At 43.2% G+C, this 21,467-nt stretch overlaps 1 long non-coding RNA gene across 2 annotated transcripts in view; it reads left to right on the top strand.

Moving 5' to 3' along the window:
- The first annotated feature begins 5,893 nt into the window (after positions 1-5,893).
- The window catches only part of LOC140741738 (uncharacterized), a 109,275-nt gene continuing 93,701 nt past the window's right edge, over positions 5,894-21,467 (top strand). For both annotated transcript variants that reach the window (XR_012102120.1, XR_012102119.1), the window contains exon 1: positions 5,894-6,096. This is a non-coding gene — a long non-coding RNA (uncharacterized lncRNA). The remainder of the gene's footprint in view (positions 6,097-21,467) is intronic.

Raw genomic sequence — 21,467 nt, 5'->3', positions numbered from 1 at the left:
AATGTTTTAATTCCCATCCCAACATGTCAGTCCATGGCTTCCTCTTGTGCCACGATGAGGCCACCCTCAGGGTGGAGGAGCAACGCCTCATATATCATCTAGGGTAGACTCCAACCTGATGGTATGAATATTGATTTCTCTTTCCAGTGAAAAGTTTTCCCTTCCCCTCCCCCCCTCTATTCCCCACTCTGGGCTCTCACCTGCCTATCACCTCCCCCTGGGTCCCCTCCTTCTTCCCTTTCTCCGATGTTTCACTCTCCTCTCAGACTCCTTCCTCTCAAGCCATTTAGCTTTTCAACCCACCTGGCTTTACCTATCACCTTCTAGTTAACCTCCTTCTCCCTCCACCTTTTGATTCTGGCATCTTCCCCCCCTTCCTTTCCAGTCCTGAAGAATGCTTCTGGCCCAAAATGTCGACTGTTTATTCATTTCCATAGATGCTGCTCAACCTGCTGAGTTCCTCCAGCATTTTATGTGTGTTGCTTTGGACAACTGAGGCAGACTTTATATTTGGGGTACTCCTCTGGGCTGTATCCTCATTTGGTGACCTTCTACTCTATCCACAATTCCACAAGTCTTTGAATCGCCTGCAAACTTACTAAAGCTATCATTCATATTTTCATCCAGATCATTAATATATATCACAGATATACACCCAGTGTACACCTTTACACCTGTTCGTTAAATACAAATATATAATCAGCCAGTCATGTGGCAGCAACTCAATGTATTAAAGCATGCAGACAGGGTCAAGAGGCTCTGTTGTTGGTCTGACCAAACATCAGAATGGGGAAGAAATGTGATCTAAGTGAATTTGACTGTGGAATGATTATTGGTGCCAGATGGGGTGGTTTGAGTATCTTAAAACTGCTGATCTCCCAGGATTCTCATGCACAGCAATCTCTAGAGTTGATAGAGAATGATGAGAAGAACAACAAAAAAACACCAGAGAGTGGCAGTTCAGCACGCAAAAATACTTTGTTAATGAAAGAGGTCAGAAGGGAATGGCCAGAGCAATTTCAGCTGACAGGAAGGCAACAATAACTCCAATACCCAAGTGTCACAATGGTGGTGCGCAGAAGAACATCTCTGAATGCGCAATATGTCGAACTTTGAAGCAGATAGGATACTGTAGCAGAAGATGATGAACGATTTATTAGTTACAGGAAGTAATACTGTAATGTGTTGTGTTCTGTGTACTTCAGGACGATCCGAGTTTCTCTCTCGTGGAACGCCTCTGGTCATGCACCTCCATTCCAGAATAGGTCTGAGCAACCACTAGCCTCCGTCTTCTAGGGACAAACCAATTCTGAATCCAAATGACCAACACACTGTGGATTCCTCGAATCTCTAATCGGGGTGAGCTTTTACCATGTGGGACCTTGTCAAACTCCCAACTAAAATCCATGTAAATAACATCTACAGCCCTACCCTCATCATTTGCCACTTCCTATAGAAGCAGTTCAGTAAGATGTGACTTGCCCTGCAGAAATCCATTCTGACTGCCTTAACTTGGATTTCCTCTCTCAAGTTCAAATTTAATTACAACACCATGTATGGCAGTGTAGTGGTTAGCACAAAGTTTTGCAGTGCAGCCGACCCGGGTTCAATTCCCGCTGCTGCTTGTAAGGAGTTTTTACATTAACACCGTGATCCTGTGGGATTTCTCTGGGCGCTCTGGTTGCTTCCCACAGTCCAACGACATACTGTTTGGTCATTATAGATTGTCCTGCGATTAGGCTAGGATTAAATTGGGGGATCGTTGGGCAGCACAGCTCAAAGGGCCGGACGGGCCTATTTCGTGCCTATTTTCGTGTCAGGTTAATTGGCTGCTGAAATGTGGTTGGTTGGGAAGCGATACTGGATTGATGAGAATATAAAAGGGGAATGTTGCAGACGGCTGTCTGACGGTGAGCACAGATTTAGTGGGCCATTTCTGTCCCGCGTGACTCTGTGGCGCTACAAGTCTTCTTTCAGATACGGACTTTAAACTAAGGGTCTGTCTGCTCTTAAACTGAGAAGATCCCTGATACCACTTGCACCCAGGTGACCAATTAACCTATTGACCCGTACGTCTTTGGGATGTGGAAGAGAAACAGTGTGGTCACAGGGAGAATGTACAAATTCCTTACGGACAGCAGAGGAATTGAACGCCCGTTGCTGGTGGTGTAATAGTTTCACGCTGACTGCTACACTACGGTGCCACTCCAAGTATCGCCAACATTTGGTGTGAGTTCATCTCCTTCCTGTAGTGGGGAGACCACGACCGTGTTCCAAATTTGATCGAACCATTGATTTGTACAGATGCAACATTATATCTTAACTTAATAACTTGGGGCAAAAGGCTGGCATACCACATGACCCATCTACCTGCATCAATCTTTTTTTTTTAAATCAAAATATACTTTATTCAAAAATAAAATTAGGTACAATAAACCATTCCATGACTCTCAGTCCTTTACAAATGTTTCCATTACAGTCTTTACATTCCCACACTTTTGCCACCCAGGTGGCACTCTGTTATTCCATATTTACATACAGTGGTTTAGGGGTATACACCTCGCCACCCACCCCTCAACTCCCACGGGAGAAGGACCCTAGACTGTGGTCCTTCCCCACCGGGCCCTTGCGGTGGCTGCACCAATATATCAAATATTGAAAGGCCTAGATTGAGTGGATGTGAAGAGGATATTTCCTATAGTGGGGGAATCTAGGACCAGAGGGCACAGCCTCAGAATTGAAGGATGTTCCTTTAGAAAGCAAATGAGGAGAAATTTCTTTAGCCAGGGAGTGGCAAATCTGTGGAATTCATTACGACAGACATTGTGGAGGCAAGTCAGTGGGTATATTTAAAGTGGAGGTTAAACACAAAGTACGCTGCAGATGCTGTGGTCAAATCAAGACGTACAAACAAGCTGGATGAACTCAGCAGGTCGGGCAGCATCCGTTGAAAGAAGCAGTCAACGTTTTGGGTCGAGACCCTTCCTGATGAAAGATCTTGACCCAAAACGTTGACTGCTTCTTTCAACGGATGCTGCCCGACTTGTTGAGTTCATCCAGCTTTTTTGTACGTCTTGATTTAAAGTGGTTGATAGGTTCTTGATTAGTAAAAGTGTCCAAGGCTGAGGGGAGAAGGCAAGAGAATGGGGTTAAAAGGGATAATAAATCAGGCATAATGAAGTGACAGAGCAGACTCAATGGGCCAAATGGCCTAATTCTGCTACTATATCTTATGGTCATCATCAGTTTCCAGGAACCTCTGAATGTCCACCCCAAGGTCCCTCTATTCCTGTACACTCTCACTACAGTATTGCAGTCAACAAAAAAAAACACCAATCCAAAACTGCCCTCTACATCCCAGGATCATGAGAGACAGTGTAGAATTAAAAGCTTTTCATTCCTTCATTTCCAAATTAAAGGAAAATAGAATCTAAGATGAAAGTTCAAATCCCCACAGCAAGTCAAAGATTCAAAGTAAATTTATTATCAAAGTGTGTATGCAGTGTACAACCCTGAGATTCACCTTCCCACTGACAGCCATGAAGCAGAGGAAACCTTGGAAACCGTTCAAATAAAAATATCAAACCCCCAACATGCAAGAAGAAAGAACAAATCATGCTAACGATGAAAAACACAAAATATAAAACATCAAACCACAAAATCATTGAAACTTTCTAGGAAAGTGCAGTTTAGTTCAGTTCAATTTAATGCTATGTCATTCATTAACTGCAGGCTGAGGAGCCAGTCCGCCTGATTAAAGTTGCATAATTAGCAATAAAAAATGAGTTCATCAGAAACCAGAAACGCATCATAACATGAACTACAGAGTCCGATCGACAAGCCAAGAGCAAAGAGAAGGAGAAATGCAATGATTAATTCAGAACTACCAGCTGGGCAGTGTAACGGGGACAGTAGCACAGTTGTTAGAGCGATCGCTTTACAGTGCCAGCGATCAATGATAGCGGTTCGATTCTCACCACTTCCTGTAAGGAATTTGTACGTTCACCCTGCAACATGGGATTCCTCCGTACGGTTAGAGTCATGGTTAGTGAGTTGTAGGCAGGTGTGGTGAGTTGTCCTTGTCTCAGGATAAACAACACATTTCTCTATGTTTCGATATACATGTGACAAATAAAGCTGATCTTTCATCCGTGCTCAGATGCCAGATAAACTAAATTGAAGCTGACTCCGATGTGGCTGTCGTTAATGACTGGGATTTGGAATAGATTTGTCACTCTAGCACAGCAAGCCAATGCAATTCCCACTGCCAGAGTTACCGCAGGTTTCCCCTTGCTGCTGTATCACCAGATGAGCAGCAGAGGGCAGTGGTGTACAACGTTCAGAGTCGAACAATCCACCACATTACGCAGTGACCAGAGAGTTGAACACGCTGCTCGTTAGTTTTATTAACACTGGCATTTAAATTCCCATCAACACAAGAAAATCTTATTATTCAGAGCAGGGACACAATACGGAAACAGGACTTTCGACCCAATGAGTCTGTACTGACCTTCAACCATCTATTTACATTTACGCTACATTAATCCCGATTTTTATTCTTCCGACATTCCCCTCAACTTCCCCCAGATTCATCAACAACTAGGGCTAATGCACGGCAGCCAATTACACGACCAACCTGCACATCATTCCTATAACCTATTCTTCCCACGTTCCAATTAACTCTGCCTCCCAACTACACTAGAGGCAATTTACAATGGTTAATCCCTGCAAACCGCTGGGATGTGGTTGGACCCAGGGAAAACCCACCGTCGCCGCTGTAAATTATCTCTGGGAAAGAGAGCTAGGTAAAGGATCAAAGGAGAGTGAATGGGCATGCTTGAGAGAGGGTAAGGTGGCTGGATACAGGGAAAGGTGGAATAGGATTAATGGGTTTGCTCTGCTGGCATAGGTTCAATGGGCTGAATGGTCTCCTTTGCTCTGATGAGCAAAGCTAGCGTTGAACTGGGGAATTATTATCTGAGATGCTTTTGGAGTCCTGGAGGAGTTTAAGGAGATTTAGTACGTCAAAGACTCTAGCAATTTTCTATAACTGTACTGTGGAGAACACTGTGCTTGGTTGCATCAACGCCAGGTATGGAAGCTCCAATCCACAGGATCACAGGAGGCCGCAGAGGGTTTTAGACACAGCCAGCCTCATGGGAACAATCCTCCCCACCATCTTCAAGAGGGGCTGCCCCAAGAAGGTGGCATCCATTACCATCCAGGACATGCCCTCTTTTTGTTACTGCCATCAGGGAGGAAGTACAAGAGTCTGAAGACCCACACTCAACAATTCAGAAACAGCTTCTTCCCCTCTGCTATCGGATTTCTAAATGGTCCATGAACCCATGAACAATAGGAGGTAGTGAGTTCTGATGAAGGATCTTGATCCGAAATATCAACTGTTTACTTTTTTTTTCCCATTGATGCTGCCTGACCTGCCGAGTTCCTCCAGCATTTTGTGTGTGTTGCTTTGGATTTCCAACACCTGCAGACTTTCTTGTCGTTGTACTTCCTCATTATTCTTTTTTTACACTCTTTTATAATTTATAGCAATTTTATGTCTTTGTACTGCTGCCAAAAAACATGCCATACTAGTCAGTGTTAATCAAACTGATCCTGATTCTGACGCAAAAGGTAGAGTTAGGAGAACTTCCTTTGACAGGATGTGCAGGTTCCAAATCAGTGATGGAAGCCAAATCCTGAATAGTTTTCAAGTAGGAAGTTAATAATTACTGGAGAAAGCAAAACAGAATTAAAACACCGTGGGAAATGGAGCTATGTGGACAGCTATTTCAGAGAGTGAATGCAGGTGCGTTTAAAGATAAAGATTAGCTTTTTGTCCCACGTACGTCGAAACATACAGTGAAACTGTGTCATTTTGCAACAACGACCAACACAGTCTGAGGATGTGCTCGGGATAGCCTGCAAGTGTTGCTAAGTTATATAGTTGTAGCATGCCTACAACACATACATCTTGGAATGTGGAAGGAAACTAGAGCACCTGGAATTACTCCACACTATCATAGGGAGAACGGACAAACTTCTTACAGGCAGCAGCAGGAATTGAACCCCAATCTTTCAATCCTTGGTGAGGTAAGATTTTACACTAACCGCTGTGCTGGTATGCTGCCCTGCTATGCCACCTTGCTAGTTAAGGCATCTTGGCTAACTTTGGAGCTCTCTACCATCAGAGAAACCAGTTGATTCATTCGATGTGATATCGAGAAATGGCTGAGAGCACTGAATACAGAAAACATTAGGCTACAAGACAACATCAGAGCTGTAGGACTGTAGATCTCTGGTTCAGAACTAGCTGTGTCTGTAGCCAAAGCTTGTATGAAAGTCCCAGTCTGAGATAGAAAGATTATAATAGATCACACGCTAAGTGTTGAAGGAATTCAGCAGGTCTGGCAGCATCTATGGATAGGAATAAAGAGTTGCTGTTTTGGGCCTAGTGTCCTGATGAAGGGTCTTGACCTGAAACGTTTACTCTATTTCCATAGATGCTGTCTGACCTACTGATCTCCCCTGACATGTGTGTGTTGCTCTGGATTTCCAGCATCTACAGAATCTCTTATGTTTATAATAGATCACAAGTAAGTTTTTTTTAAAAATCGATGGCATACGTTGGCAGATTCAGAAACACGAAAGTCTGCAGATGCTGGAAATCCGAGCAACACACACAAAATGCCGGAGGAACTCAGCAGGCCAGGCAGCATCTAGGAAGAGTACAGTCGACATTTTGGGCTCAAATGTTGACTGTACTCTTTTTCGAGATGTTGCCTGGCCTGCTGAGTTCCTCCAGCATTTTGTGTGTGCTGGAAGATTTGTGGTCGTAGTACTGTGCAAGATATAAAAATTACTATGAGTTGCAAAACTTACTTAGTAGTTGAAAAAAGGAATATAACTTGCACCCCGTCACTCACTCACCAAGTTGTGGAAACACAAAAGATTCTAGTCTCATTTTCAGTACAGTCGAACATCACTTACTCGCAAATATTCTGTTTATTCCTCTGGGTCTAAAACCACCCTATCGCATCACAAAGAAGTATGCCCACAAGCAAATGAATCTCAAGGTTGTGCATGTGACATATATGTAACTTGATAATAAATTTATTTTGAGTTTTGAAGTCACCCTTGGACAATGTGTAGCACCTACTTAGTACACCCCCACCCACCACCCCGATCAGTCATGTGAAGCCACAGGAGTAGGAGGTGGATGGTCGTATGAGCAGCTGGTGCATATCACAAGTCCTGGTTATGCCACAAGCAAGAGAAAATCTGCAGATGCCGGAAATCCAAGCAACACACACACACACACAATATGCTGGAGGAGCTCAGCAGGCCAGGCAGCATCTATGGTAAAGAGTATAGTCAACGTAGTCAATGTTTTGGGCCAAGACCCTTCATCAGGACTGGAAAGGAAGGGGGAAGAAGCCAGAATAAGACGGTTGTGGGTAGGGAAGGAAGAAGTACAAGGTGGCAGGTTTTAGGTGAAACTGGGAATTACCATGCCCCTCTCCTTCACAATTCCCCATTCTTCTCTCCCTCTCACACTTCCTCTGCCTACATGCTCATCACCTCCCTCTGGGGCTCCTCCCCTTTCCCATTCTTCTATGGTCTTCTGTCCTCGATTATCACATTCCCCCTTCATCTCTTTCACCAATCAACTTCACCCTCTTCCAGTTTCAGCTATCGCCCACCTTGCACTTCTTCCTCCCTTCCTGCCACCTCCTTACTCCGACTTCTCCCCTTCCTTTCCGGTCCTGAAGGAGGGTCTCGGCCCGGATCGTCGACTGTTTACTCCCATCCATAGATGCTGCTTGGCCTGCTGAGCTCCTGCAGCAATTTGTGTGCGTTGCTCAGCACCAGCAGAGTTTCTCTTGTTGGTTATCTCCTCTACATTCTGTCATTATTTCCCTTCGTACCTCCTCCAGGCACTACTGACCTGACGAAATGCTCTGTACCGATGGAATTCAACAAAGGTTTTCACTGTATATCTGTGACAAAAATAAACCAACCTACAACTTAGTCATTGCAGTGTACTGCGTAGTTGCGATCAGAGTTACAGTTTCGATCAAAGAAAGGCAGAAAGGGGTTCAATGCAAAGGACTGGTGAGACAGTGGCTGTTACTATCAGTACAATGGGTCGAATCAACAATAAAACTTGTTTGTTTGAAGCCAAGTCTGTGCTTTCACAGCTTGAGATGTATTACAATTCCTGCTGTATTGGACTGGGACTTCGTTACGAGCTTTTTTTGCTGTGTTTTGTTTGACTGACTTTGCCAAGAGATGCGCACAAGAGAGGCCGAACTAATGTCAGAAACAAAAGTCCTTTAGAGTACGGTAAGTGCACACAGGCGGACATTTGTCCCAAAATGTCAATGAACTGCAATCTTTTTCTTGCGAATAACAATTCAGGGTTTAATTTGCTTCTGAAGAATGCAATTTGATTCCTCCAGGCAGAGTCTGAGAAAAAGACATGCTTGCGATTAAAGGTCGACGCAGGTCTCCAATCAGGCCAGTACATGCTAAAAAATAAATATTTTCCTTGCACCTTCTGTTTGCTGTCTATGATCTATCACTGTAATTAAGAGAGGGGAAGGAATCTATCAAAGTGACAGCTAATTAGAACCATCTCTTTGAGTGGAATCTCTAGGGTCCTTGGTGATGGTGGGTTGGGGGAGGAGTGGCAGGAATTGAAGGGTTGAAGGTGCCCAGTGAACCACAAGGTGCTGGTCTTTGCGGCAGAATCGCAAATAATGAGAGGCCCTGGGATGCAAGAGAACCCATAGTGTTGGGTACAATTTCTGCTCTACACCAGCCCTGAGGGTTTGGTGCGAGGAGTCTATGGTGAACAGCTTGTTCGGTGAACAAGCTTCCGAGGATCTCAAAGATGATGAAGTTCCAGTGTTCAATGTCTCTTCAGTTGTAGGAGTTTTACAGGGAATGTTAAAACTTCAATGCCAAAACAGCGAGGTGTTGGTCTCCTCCCGCTCCCCCTCACTGTGGAAGGAGGGTTACCTCTCTCCCTGTCATTAGGGAGAGAGAGGGAGCCTGCGGCATGTTGAAGTGCTGGGTTATGGACTGTAGTTTTTGATGGAATCTAGATCATGGTCTCTGATCGCACGGTGGGTGCTGGTGGGGTGGGGACACTGAAGCTTCCTGCCAGAACAAGTCAGGGGAAGGTTGCTGCTTAGTTGCTGTTTGTGTGCGGGAGGGGGTGGGATTTAGGATTCGAATGTTCTTCTGACATTCACTATTTGAGGTTTTCTTCTGTTTCGTGGATGTCTGTGAAGAGTAAGAATTTCAAGTTATTTACTCCATAGATTCTCTGAGATGAAATGGAACCTTTGAACCATTAAAGACCCTGGGGAGTGCTGTGGAAATGAGGGATGTGGGACCACAGGTACGTAGCTTACAGACAGTGGGGTCGCAGATAGACAAGTTGGTAAAGTAGGCATTTAGCCTGCTGGCCTTCATCATTCAGAGTGTAGACTTCAGGGGTTCCCACCTCGGGGTCCACGGACCCTTCGGTTAATGGTAGGGGTCCATGGCATTAAAAAGGTTGGGAATCTCTGGTTTAGAGGGAACTGGGTCAAATATGAGCAAATGAGTCTAGAGTAGACGGGAATTTTGGTCAGCATGGACCAATTGGTCCAAATGGACTAGTTTAGTGGGCACCTTGGCTGGCATGGATGAATTGGGCCAAATGGCTTTTTCCTGTGCTGTTTTGCACTACAGTTTTATGTTAGAAGCAGTGCCTATTGAGATAGGACATAGCTAGTAGACACACAATGTTAAAAAATTTCTCCGTTCCCACTCCTTTTCCTCTCTCTGTTTCATTACTATATCTACATTGGTGCAAAATGATACTGGAGATGGAAAGGAGATCAAAAGGAGTGAGAAGGGACATAATCCATAGGAATTTTAATGTGAATCATAAGGGAAAGGTGGTTTGATTCCTTGGAACTCTGCATATCTTGTGCTGTGGTGGCCAGTGCTATCATGTTTGCTGTTGTGTGCTGGGGCAGCAGGCTGAGGGTAGCAGACACCAACAGAATCAACAAACTCAGTCGTAAGGCCAGTGATGTTGTGGGGGTGGAACTGGACTCTCTGACGGTAGTGTCTGAAAAGAGGATGATGTCCAAGTTGCATGCCATCTTGGACAATGTCTCCCATCCACTCCATAATGTACTGGTTAGGCACAGGAGTACATTCAGCCAAAGACTCATTCCACCGAGATGCAACACTGAGCGTCATAGGAAGTCATTCCTACCTGTGGCCATCAAACTTTACAACTCCTCCCTCGGAGTGTCAGACACCCTGAGCCAATAGGCTGGTCCTGGACTTATTTCCACTTGGCATGATTAACTTATTATTATTTAATTATTTATGGTTTTATATTGCTATATTTCTTCACTATTCTTGGTTGGTGCGGCTGTAACGAAACCTAATTTCCCTCGGGATCAATAAAGTATGTCTGTCTGTAAGACACTAGCATTACTTAGGTTTTTCCTCATCTGGCAAGTCTTTCTTTCTACCCTCTGTAGTGTTCTTTTGTTTGATTTCCTCAAACAATGGGACTACAGGGAGCTGTGCTTTGGGTCTGGAGTCATATACAGGGAAAGAGAACAGAATCAGAAGGATCAGAGTTACTCCACTGACTGACTGACTTACTGCCCATTGCGCCACTGGCGTTTAGCACAGCAACGAAGGTCCTCCATCTCTGGTGGTGTGCAAGGCTTCATTGTGCAGGTAACTTCCTTTTGGTTTTCACTACTTTCAGTCATAAATATCATCAGACTCAGATGTAGAAGGAATCTTCACTGCCGTTTCCATAACAGTTTTATTTTATCAGTCAGAACTGTTAGCCTGGAGGATCAGTGGACCACTCTTAGTCCTTTGACCTGTCTGGTATGGGTGACCCTACCAAGAGCCAAAGCAGAAAACCAACATAGCTCTCTGGGTCACTGAGGCACCAAGCCTGTAAGGGACGACAAGATTGTAGTCCTCTTGCAAGAGTATCAATGACATACTGTATGTTGTGAAATGTGCTTTCTCAGCAGTATGGCACAAAACAAAAAAAAAACCCACGAGTTATATTAATAAAATGAATTAACAGTGCAAAAGAGGAATAGTGAAGTCATGTTCATGGCTTCATGGACCATTTAGAAATTAGATGGTGGAGGGAAAGAAGCTGTTCCTAAAAAGTTGAGTGTTGGTCTTCAGACTCCTATACCTCCTTCCTAATTGTAGTAATAAGAATAGGGCATATCCTGGAAGGTGAGGGTCGTCAGTGATGGATGCCGCTTCCTTGATGCACTGCCTTTGGAAGGTGTCCTCAGTGGTGGGGAGATTGGGGTCTTTTATGGAGATGACTGAGTCTACAAAACTTTGCAGCCTTTTTCAATCCTGTGCACTTCTTCCCTGAAAGACTTCAGCGAACCAGATGAGGTTTTAAACAGAACTATACGATCACCATTGGAGATGCTTGCTATTTATTCCCAGTTTATTTAAGTATTTTGATGAATTTGCCAACTACCTTGGTGGGCCTGTGGGTGGATAGATGCCGATACTGTAACTCAACCTCCTTGCTATCCACCCCTGAGTTTATTAACGAGTCTCAGCTTTCTGTTTGGGTTTCATTTTTATTGGGTAAGACCGGCAGCGCAAAACATTCTGGATCTCTCTGAAATGAAATGTTTTGTCATTTTGCTAACTCGGTGTCAATTTGTCTTCAGTGGAGAATGTCAGAGCAGTTTTGCAGAATTTAAATGGATTGCTTATTTATTCACCTCTCTAGAAATGAAGCAAGGCCTGTTAAACCCAAATAATGTTCGTGCCTCACACAAGGTATGCCGAGATCCAGAGAAGCAAACCATGATTTCCATTAGATTCCCATTAAAATTCCGGCAAATAATATGCTTTTCCACTTGTTTCAACTCCCTTCACTGATTTTTAAAAATTTATTCAGGCATGCAGAAAATGTCCTCCTTTTTCACAGCTCTCAATCATTAATCTTCAAGCACAGTAAGATCTCACATCTGTATTATAGCCTAGGCCACTGATCTGTGAAGTATTGTTCTATTTACACTACTAGGCTCCGGTCCATTGGTCGTAAAATGGAGCCGCCGGTTCACAGTTCAGGTGAACCTGATTCAATCCTCTCCTTTGGTGCAGTCTGCATAGTGTCTGCACGTTGTCCTCCAGGTTCTCCCGTTTGCTCCCACATCCCAAAGGGGTGCAGGCAAGGTGGGTTAGTTGGCCCCTGTTAATTACCCCCATTGTGTCAGTAAGTGGATTGAATCTGGGAGAAGTTAATGGGGATGTTGGGGGCAACAGACTGAGATCAGTGCAGGTGAAGAGCCTGCTGGAATCTGAACGTAACGGCCCGAAGGGCCAATTTCTGTGCTGTATGTTTCTATGGCCAGGAAAGCAGGCCATTCAGCCCCTTAGCCCTGTTCTACCATTTATGATACTGTTCTCAATTCAAAATAAATGTATTATCAAAGTACATATATGTCACCATATACAAATCCTGAGATTCATTTTCTTGAGAGCATATTCAATACATCTATAAAGTAATAACCATAACAGAATCAATGAAAGACCAACCAACTATGGCATTCAACCGGAGTGCAGACATAAAACTATGCAAATACAGAAAGAATTAATCAACCAGATAAATAAGCAGACAACAAACAAATAAACAAATGAATACATAAATAAATTCAGCTGTGTTCATACATTTTTGTTCCAATCATGATCTTCACCACACAACAATCAGCATCAGCCTGAGTGCTTCCTTATTCCCAGATTTCTATCCTTCTAACGTAGGAGAGGGTTACCCTTGGTTGTTCCCTTGAACAGCCCGGCCCGGTTCTAATTTTAACATTCCTCCCATAGCTATTAACTTCCCATCAGGGAAAATGGTTTCCCCATGCCCACCAAGTGGAATCCTTTCCTTCTTTTAAATTCCTTCCGACCAACCCCTCTCCCTTCAAAGGGTGGTGGAATGTATCTGTTTGTCATCAGCTTAATGCATCATGGCTTCCAACAGCTCGCTGTATTCTGCTAGGGAGTCCACCATGAACGGGACGGGGAGAAAGATCTCAGTCAGAGAGCGATCCAGCAGGCCCGTCAGCCAACAGAGACCATGCCAACCATTGACTACCCATCGACTCCAAACCCCTTTTTTCATTGGAAGGAGGTACAGAAGCCTTACGTCCCACACCACTAGGTTCAGGAACAGTTATTATCCTATAATCACCATGCTCCTTAACGGTGGATAAATTCAATCACCACTATTCTGAACTAATTCAGATCTACAGATTCACTTTCAAGGACTCGTTACCATTCATGTTCTCAGTATTGTTTTATTTGCACATTGGCGTTTGTCAATCTTTGTTTATGCATAATGTTTATAAAAATCCTATTATATTCCTTTTCCCCTGTAAAAGCCTGCAATAAGATGAATCTCAAAGTGTGTGTTACTCTCAAAGTACTATATGATGACATACATTCAGGGTCCACTTTATTAGGTACACCTGCTTGTTAATGTAAATATCTAATCAGCCAATCATGTGGCAGCAATTCAGTGCGTAAAAGCATGTGGACTTGCTCAAGAGGTTCAGTTGTAGTTCAGACCAAAGAAATCTGATCTGAGTGACTTAGACCATGGAATGATTGTTCATCAGAATCCGTGGTTGTCTGGGACCACATTTCAGCAGAGTCATTATCAGTCTTTGTTTGTGGTTCTTTTCCAATTAGCTCATGGGGGTCATACCACATCCTGCAATTAAGCCGGTGGTGGAGTCAGGCTAGGCTATTCCTTCTGGTTTCTAGGCATCTGTTACACTTCCCCTTCAGAGGCCACAATCAAAACAGCTTCAGTGTAAGATAGTTGCCGCTTGTCTTGGCTGTTTCCTTCCCCGAGGCTGTTCACTTGCCACAGCTGTGACAAGCCAGGAACATCTCCAACCATTGTCTCCATCACTATGTTTCCACTTACCATACAGTACGACTTTGGATTGTGGGAGAAATCCGGAGCATCGAGGAAACTCACGGAGTCAAGTGGAGAGTGTACAGACTCCTTACAGCAGTGAGACAGCGGGAATTGAACCCACGTCACCTGTACTGTAAAGCGTTATGCTAACCGCTCTGCTACCGTGCCTCTCCCTCTCCCTCCACTCTTCTTATGGAAATGAACCCTTTCTTATGGAATTGAGAGTAGATTTCAAACCAAGTCCCACTTGGTTCTCTCAGGTCAACATGGAACACAAAAGAATACAGCACAGTTCTGGCCCTTCAGCCTATAATGTAGTACTGACCTTATAACCTACTCCAAGATCAAGGATTAACTTTATTTGCCGTATACAATTAGGAGATGGTGGTGGACTTTAGGAGATCTAGGCCTCATATGGAGCCAGTGATCATTAATGGAGAATGTGTGGAGCAGGTTAAGACCTACAAGTATCTGGGAGTACAGTTGGACGAGAAGCTAGACTGGACTGCCAACACAGATGCCTTGTGCAGGAAGGCACAGAGTCGACTGTACTTCCTTAGAAGGTTGGCGTCATTCAATGTCTGCAGTGAGATGCTGAAGATGTTCTATAGGTCAGTTGTTGAGAGCGCCCTCTTCTTTGTGGTGGCGTGTTGGGGAGGAAGCATTAAGAAGAAGGACGCCTCACGTCTTAATAAGCTGATAAGGAAGGCGGGCTCTGTCGTGGGCAAAGTACTGGAGAGTTTAACATCGGTAGCTGAGCGAAGGGCGCTGAGTAGGCTACGGTCAATTATGGAAAACCCTGAACATCCTCTACATAGCACCATCCAGAGACAGAGAAGCAGTTTCAGTGACAGGTTACTGTCGATGCAATGCTCCTCAGACAGGATGAAGAGGTCAATACTCCCCAATGCCATTAGGCTTTACAATTCAACTGCCAGGACTTAAGAACTTTTTTTTTTTAAAGCTATTATTAATGCTTTTTGAGTTAGTGATTTAGATGCATATCATATTATTACTGAGTTAAGTATTGTATGTAATGAGTTTTTGCTACAACAAGTGTATGGGACATTGGAAAAAATGTTGAATTTCCCCATGGGGATGAATAAAGTATCTATCTATCTATCTATCTATTATTGTGATGTAACAAAAACATTCAATAATTATAAAGAATAAAGAACCATATAAAAATCAAGTTGAAAGTATAGATAGGGAATAAAACGTGCATAAATACCAGCATGCATGTGCGGTGTAAGCAGCATTATCAAATTATCAAAATAACTTTTAATTGTTTACAATGTGGTGCCGAGATCGAGGTAATAGATAGAGGAGTTGGGGGTCTAACTAGAATGGTTAATCTGCCTGGGCGAAGAAAATCTTAAAATAGTGTGAAGATCATCCTAATCCTTCGACCCTCCCTCCCCCACACATTTCCCTCAATTTTCCTTTCCTTTCATCTTAGAATCTCTTAAAGGTCCCTATCGTATCTGCCTCTGGCAGTTTGTTTCACACATCCACCACTCTCTCTGTGTAAAAAAAAGGAATCTCTGATATTATCCCCCCCCCCCCCCCCAATACTTTCCTTCAATCACCTTAAAATTATAAAGCAACACACAAAATGCTGGAGGAACTCAGTAGGTCAGGCAGCATCTATGGAAATGGTTGACATTTTGGGCCGAGACCCTTATCCAGGGCTGAGATACTGGAATGAAAGTGTGGGGTGAGGAGGAGGTGGTTATCTGGAAGGTGAAAGGTGAAGCCGTGTGGGTGGGAAAGATCAAGGACTGGAGAAGAAGAAATCTGATAAGAGGAGAATGAACCACTGGAAAAGGGGAAGGAGGAAGGGACACGGGGAAGTATTAGCAGGTGAGAAGAGGTAAAATGTCACAATGGGGATTAGAATGGGGGGGGGGCATGAAATTTGGTTACTGGATGGAAAAATTGATATTCATGCTATCAAAGGCATGAATAAGCATCATCACTTATGCCTTAAAATTATGCCCTTTCATATCAGCTATTTCCAGTTGGACACAGTGCTGGCTATCCATTCTGTCTATGCCTGCTATCAGTTTATTCACCTCGATCAAGTTTCTTCTCATCCTCCTTCACCTCAAAGAGAAAAGCCCTAGCTCACTAAAGCCTCATCTCAGGTTGAGATGAGAGATCACTAGAGCTGTTCTGAAGCACTTCTCATCAGTGTCTCACCCAATATTCACCTGTCAACCAAGATAAATAAGACATAAGAACATAATAGGAGCAGGAGTCGGCCATCTGGCCTGTCGAGCCTGCTCTGCCATTAAATAAGATCGTGGCTGATCTGACCACGGACTCATCTCCACCTACCTGCCTTTTCCCCGGTAACCCTTAATTCCCCTACTACGCAAAAATCTATCCAACCTTGTCTTAAATACATTTACTGAGGAAGCCTCCAGTGCTTCATTGGGCAGAGAATTCCACAGATTCACCACTCTCTGGAAAACGCAGTTCCTCCTCATCTCCATCCTAAATCTACTCCCGTGAATCTTGAGGCTATGTCCCCTAGTTCTAGTCTTACCTACCAGTGGAAACAACTTTCCTGCCTCCATCTTATCTATCCTTTTCACAGTTTTATATGCTTCTATAAGATCTCCTCTCATTTTTCTGAGAATGGACCTTACTGTTGTTACCATCTGGAGGCTCAGTTATCAAAGTGTAACAGTATTACATTTTGAAAGTAGTTTAGTGGTTGTAAGGTATCTTGGGATGGTTTGAAGGGCTATAGAAATGCAGAGTTTGGAAAGGTGCGGAAAAGATTCACGATGATGTCACCAGGACTGGAGAGTTTGTGTTATAAGGAGAGTCTGGACAATCTGGAATTTTCATAATTGGTTTATTATTGTCACGTGTACCGAGATACAGTGGAAAATCTTTTGTTTGCATGCTATCCACACACAAAAACATACAGGAAATATGATTTTAAAAAAAAGAATGCAGAATGTTCCAGAGGAAGTGCAGTGTGGGCAAGTGAATAAGGTGCAAGGGCCTTGCTGAGGTGAATCAAGAGATCGAGAGTTCATGTTCATTGTGGAAGATGTCTGTTCAAGAGTCTTATCCCGGCAAGTAGAATCTGTCCCTGAGCATGGCTGAGTACCATAGATAAACTGGGATGGTCACAGTCTTATCCCCAGCATGAGGGAGTCCAAGGCTAGAGGCTATAGATTTAGAATGAAAGACAAAAGATTTAAAGAGGATCTGAAGGGGAAGCTTTTTTCACACTGATGGTGGTGGGTGCGAAGAACGAGCTACCAGAGCTATTGGTAGAGGTGGGCACAATTACAAAGTTTAAGAGACATTTTTGCAGATACATGGATAACAAAGATTTAAAAGGATAAAAGGTGCAAAACCATGCAAGTGGGACTAGCTCAGGGAGTATTGCGTGCAGTTCTGATTATCCCACTATAGGAAGTTTAACTGCACCGGTCCAATGAAATAATGGCCACGCAACATACAAACATCCTTGAAGATTTATTTTATTTCCCTCTCTCTTTCTTCAGTAGACACTGTAAAAGCTACAAGAGAATAAAGGCCATAAAACATTTGAAACATACATCTCTCAATCTTTTAAAGTCTGTCAAGTTAGTGTCCACCAATAAACACGTCCAAACACGTCAGCCAACAGAAGTGTGCTGAAATCAAAGAAATCACTAAAAACATATCACACTGTCCATACAATGGCACATCAACAACATTATACACAATATAAAATAAATTAAAACAATTACCGTGTTCACATGCAGAATAAGGTTATTTTAGGGCCATACATCTTTCACTGCTTCCATGTTGGTTCTGACCCATAATACCACAGTCATGCTTTTATTAAACTCTGGTCATGTGACTCATCCAACTCTGGTCATGTGACCCATTACACTCTATATTAAATAAAACCTTACATAAAATATTTTAAGATGATAAAATAATCATGAATTTACAACAAAAACATAAAATAAACATCTCAATGAAACATGTCTCTGAGACAGTTACAGGAAGGATGTGGAGAGTTTTGATGTGGAGGCTCACCAGGATGCTCTCTGGAATAGAGAGCAGGTCCTATAAGGAGAGGTTGGACAAATATGGGTTTTTTTTTCTGGAGGCTGAGGGGAGACCTGATAGAGATTTATAAAATTCTGAATGACATACCAACATACACAAGATGCTGGGGGAACTCAACAGGTCAGAAGCATCTATGGAAATGAATAATCAGTCGAAGTTTCGGGCCGAGACCCTTCTTCAGTACTCATAGAGAGGGTAGACACAGACAGGGTGAACAGTCAGGGTCTTTCCCCGCAGGGGAGAAATGTCAAATACTAAGGAACATGTGCTTAAGGTGAGAGAAGAAAAGGTTAAAGATGTGTGTGGCAAGTTTTTTTACCCAGAGCGGTAGGTGGCTGGAATGGGCTGTTGGTTGAGTGTTGGAAGCTTTTGACAGACACATGAATATGCAGAGAAAGGAGGCATTTGGATTATGTGCAGACAGAGAGATTTAGTTTAATTCTGTATTTTGTTCAGCACAATCATTGTGGATCAAAGGCTCTGTCTCTGAGCTGTACTGTTGAGCCCATGTTCTATGTATCTTTTTACACTAAGCCTCTACACATCCCATTTTATTCCTCCCTCACTTACCCTCAGCTCCTCCCTGATTTACCAGCTGCAAACTCACAGGGGGCACTGCACAGTGGTTGGTTAACCTATCAACCTCATGTTTTTGGAATATGGGAAGAAGCTGGAGCACCCATTGTGAATTTATACAAAAGAAGTCAAAGTCAAAGTAAATTTATCATCAAAATACCTTATATGTCACCATGTACCACCTTGAGATTCATTTTCTTGCTGCTATCTACAGGAAGAAAAAGCAATAGAATTTATGAAAAATATACATAAACTAAGTCTGACAACCAATGTGTAAAAGAAGACAAATTGTGCAAATATATTAAAAAATTGCTGAGAACATGAGTTCTTGAAGAGTGTTTCTAAATAGTGGAATCAGTTCAGAGTTATTATGAGTGAAGTTATCCATTGCCTGTTCAAGTGTCTGGTGGTTGTAAGCTAATAACTCCTCCTGAACCTGCTGTTGTAGTACCTAAGGCTCCTGTACTTCCTGCCCAATGATAGTAGTGAGAAGCGAACATGGCCTGGATAGAGATGGTTGCTATTTCCTTATGGCAGAGCTCTATATATATATATACTCAATGGTGGCAAGGACTTTGCCGGTGATGAACTGGGCCGTGTCCACTACTTTCTGTGGACTTTTCTGTTCCTGGGCATTGGTGTTTCCATACCAGTCATTATAGTGTCTACTGTGCATCTATAGAAGTTTGTCAAAGTTTTCAATGACATGCAAACCTCTAAGAAAGTAGATGCACTGAATTGCCTCTTTGTGATGACATTCATGTGCTGGTCCCAGGACAGATCCTCTGACATGATAATGTCAAGAAATTTAAAGTTACAGGCACTCTCCACTTCCATTCTCCTAATAAGGACTGGCTCATGAACCTTATAGCAGGCTTCTTCCTTCCATAGTTGATAATCTGCTCTTTGGTTTTGCTGCCACTGAGGGGGAGTGAAGTTTGTCAAAGTTTCAGGAGAATGTATGCAACCACAGGGAGAATGGACAAAACGATGCAGGCAGCCCCAGAGGTCAGGAACAAACTCAGTTCAGTATTAGTGCATCATGGTGCCACCACATTGTTCAAGTTCAAGTTTATTGTCGTTGTCTACACAGGGTATAAATGGCATAAAAACCAAGCTCTTCTATGTTCCTTAGAATGTATTTAGCAATCTCCTTCGGAGTTTTTTGGTGAAACGATTGCAAAGGACAAAAGGCACTTTCCTTCCTTCTGGTTCTGCAGTCTGATGTTGGAATCTGGAGCACAAACATGTGGAGCTATCTCCTCTCCCAGATGCACAGTCTGACCTTGGTCTGATCACAGATCTTTATGGCTTTACCACAATTCCAGATAAGAATGGAACAGAAGAATTGTGGTTGTGGTGCTAAGACTGCGGTCTCTCAACAAAGTTGCTGCATAGTTGGTGTGTCCCTTTAAATCGGAGTCAGATTTACTACCACTGGCATGTGGCATGACATTTGTTGTTCTGTGACAGTAGTAGAGTACAATGCTTTTAAAAATTACTATTAATTACATTAAGAGATAATATCAGAATTAGGCTTAATATCACCGGGATACATTGCGAAATCTGTTGCTTTTGCGGCAGCAGTACAATGCAATACATAGTAATAGAGAAAAAATAAGTCTAGGTATGTATATAAAAAGTTAAATTGAATAGGTAGTGCAAAAATAAAAAAAAATTTAAATAGTGAAGTAGTGTTCATGGGTTAAATATCCATATGTCCATTCAGAAATCGGAAGAAGCCATTTCTGAATTGTGAGTGTGAGGCTTCAGGCTCCTGTACCTCCTTCCTGATGGTAGCAATGAGAAGAGGGCACGTCCTGGATGATGGGGTCCTTAATGATGGACCCTGCCTTTTTGAGGCATCGCTCCTTGAAGATGTCCTGGATACTACGGAGGCTAGTGCCCATGATGGAGCTGACTAAGTTTACAAGTCTCTGCAGTTTAGTTTGACTCTCTACAGTAGCCTCACCTCCCTCCCCATTACCAGATGGTGATGCAGCCAGTTAGAATGCTCTCCGTTGTACATCTGTCAAAATCTGAGAGTGTCTACGGTGACAAACCAAACTTCGTCAAACTCCGAATGAAATATACCCGCTGTTGTGCCTTCTTTGTAGCTGCATCGCTCTGGTGGGCCCAGGATAGATCCTCAAAGATGTTGACAGCAGGAACTAGAAATTTCTCACTCTTTCTACTTCTGATCCCTCCTCTTACCCTTTCTGAAGACAACAATCAGTTCTTTGGCTTTACTGATGTTGAGTGCACGATTGTTGCTGTGACACCACATTGAGAGCAAAGGTTAAATACAGAAATAATCCAACATAGTGTTAGTGGGTTCATTGACCATTCAGAAATCTGACAGCAGATGGGAAGAAGCTGTTCCAAAATGTTGGGTGTGGATCTTCAGGCTCCTGTACCTCCTCCCTAATGCTAGAGATTAGAAGATTTGAAGGAAGTTTATTATGGAAGTATGTATACAGAGTACAACTGAGATTTGTCTTCCCCTAGGCAGCCACGGAACGAAGAAACACCATGGAACCCAGCATCCAACACGCAAAAAAAAAACAAATTGCGCAAATGGCAAAAAGTGAGCAGACAACACAAAGAATATCGAACATCAAACCAGGAGTCCAGTAGTTTTCCATTTGGTTCAGTTCAGTGTCGCACCGCTAGCCCGTTTCAGGGCATTCTTCACTGAAGCGCCCCAGACTTCATCGAACGCTCCGATCAAACCACTCAAAAGCAACTAAGGGTGGCCAGAATCCAGAAACACATGCAATATGAACTCTAAGGT

This window comes from Hemitrygon akajei, chromosome 19 (assembly GCF_048418815.1).
Source record: "Hemitrygon akajei chromosome 19, sHemAka1.3, whole genome shotgun sequence".
Taxonomy (NCBI): domain Eukaryota; kingdom Metazoa; phylum Chordata; class Chondrichthyes; order Myliobatiformes; family Dasyatidae; genus Hemitrygon; species Hemitrygon akajei.
Note: the sequence above shows the minus strand (reverse complement) of the source record. Positions and strands in the feature narration are given on the sequence as shown.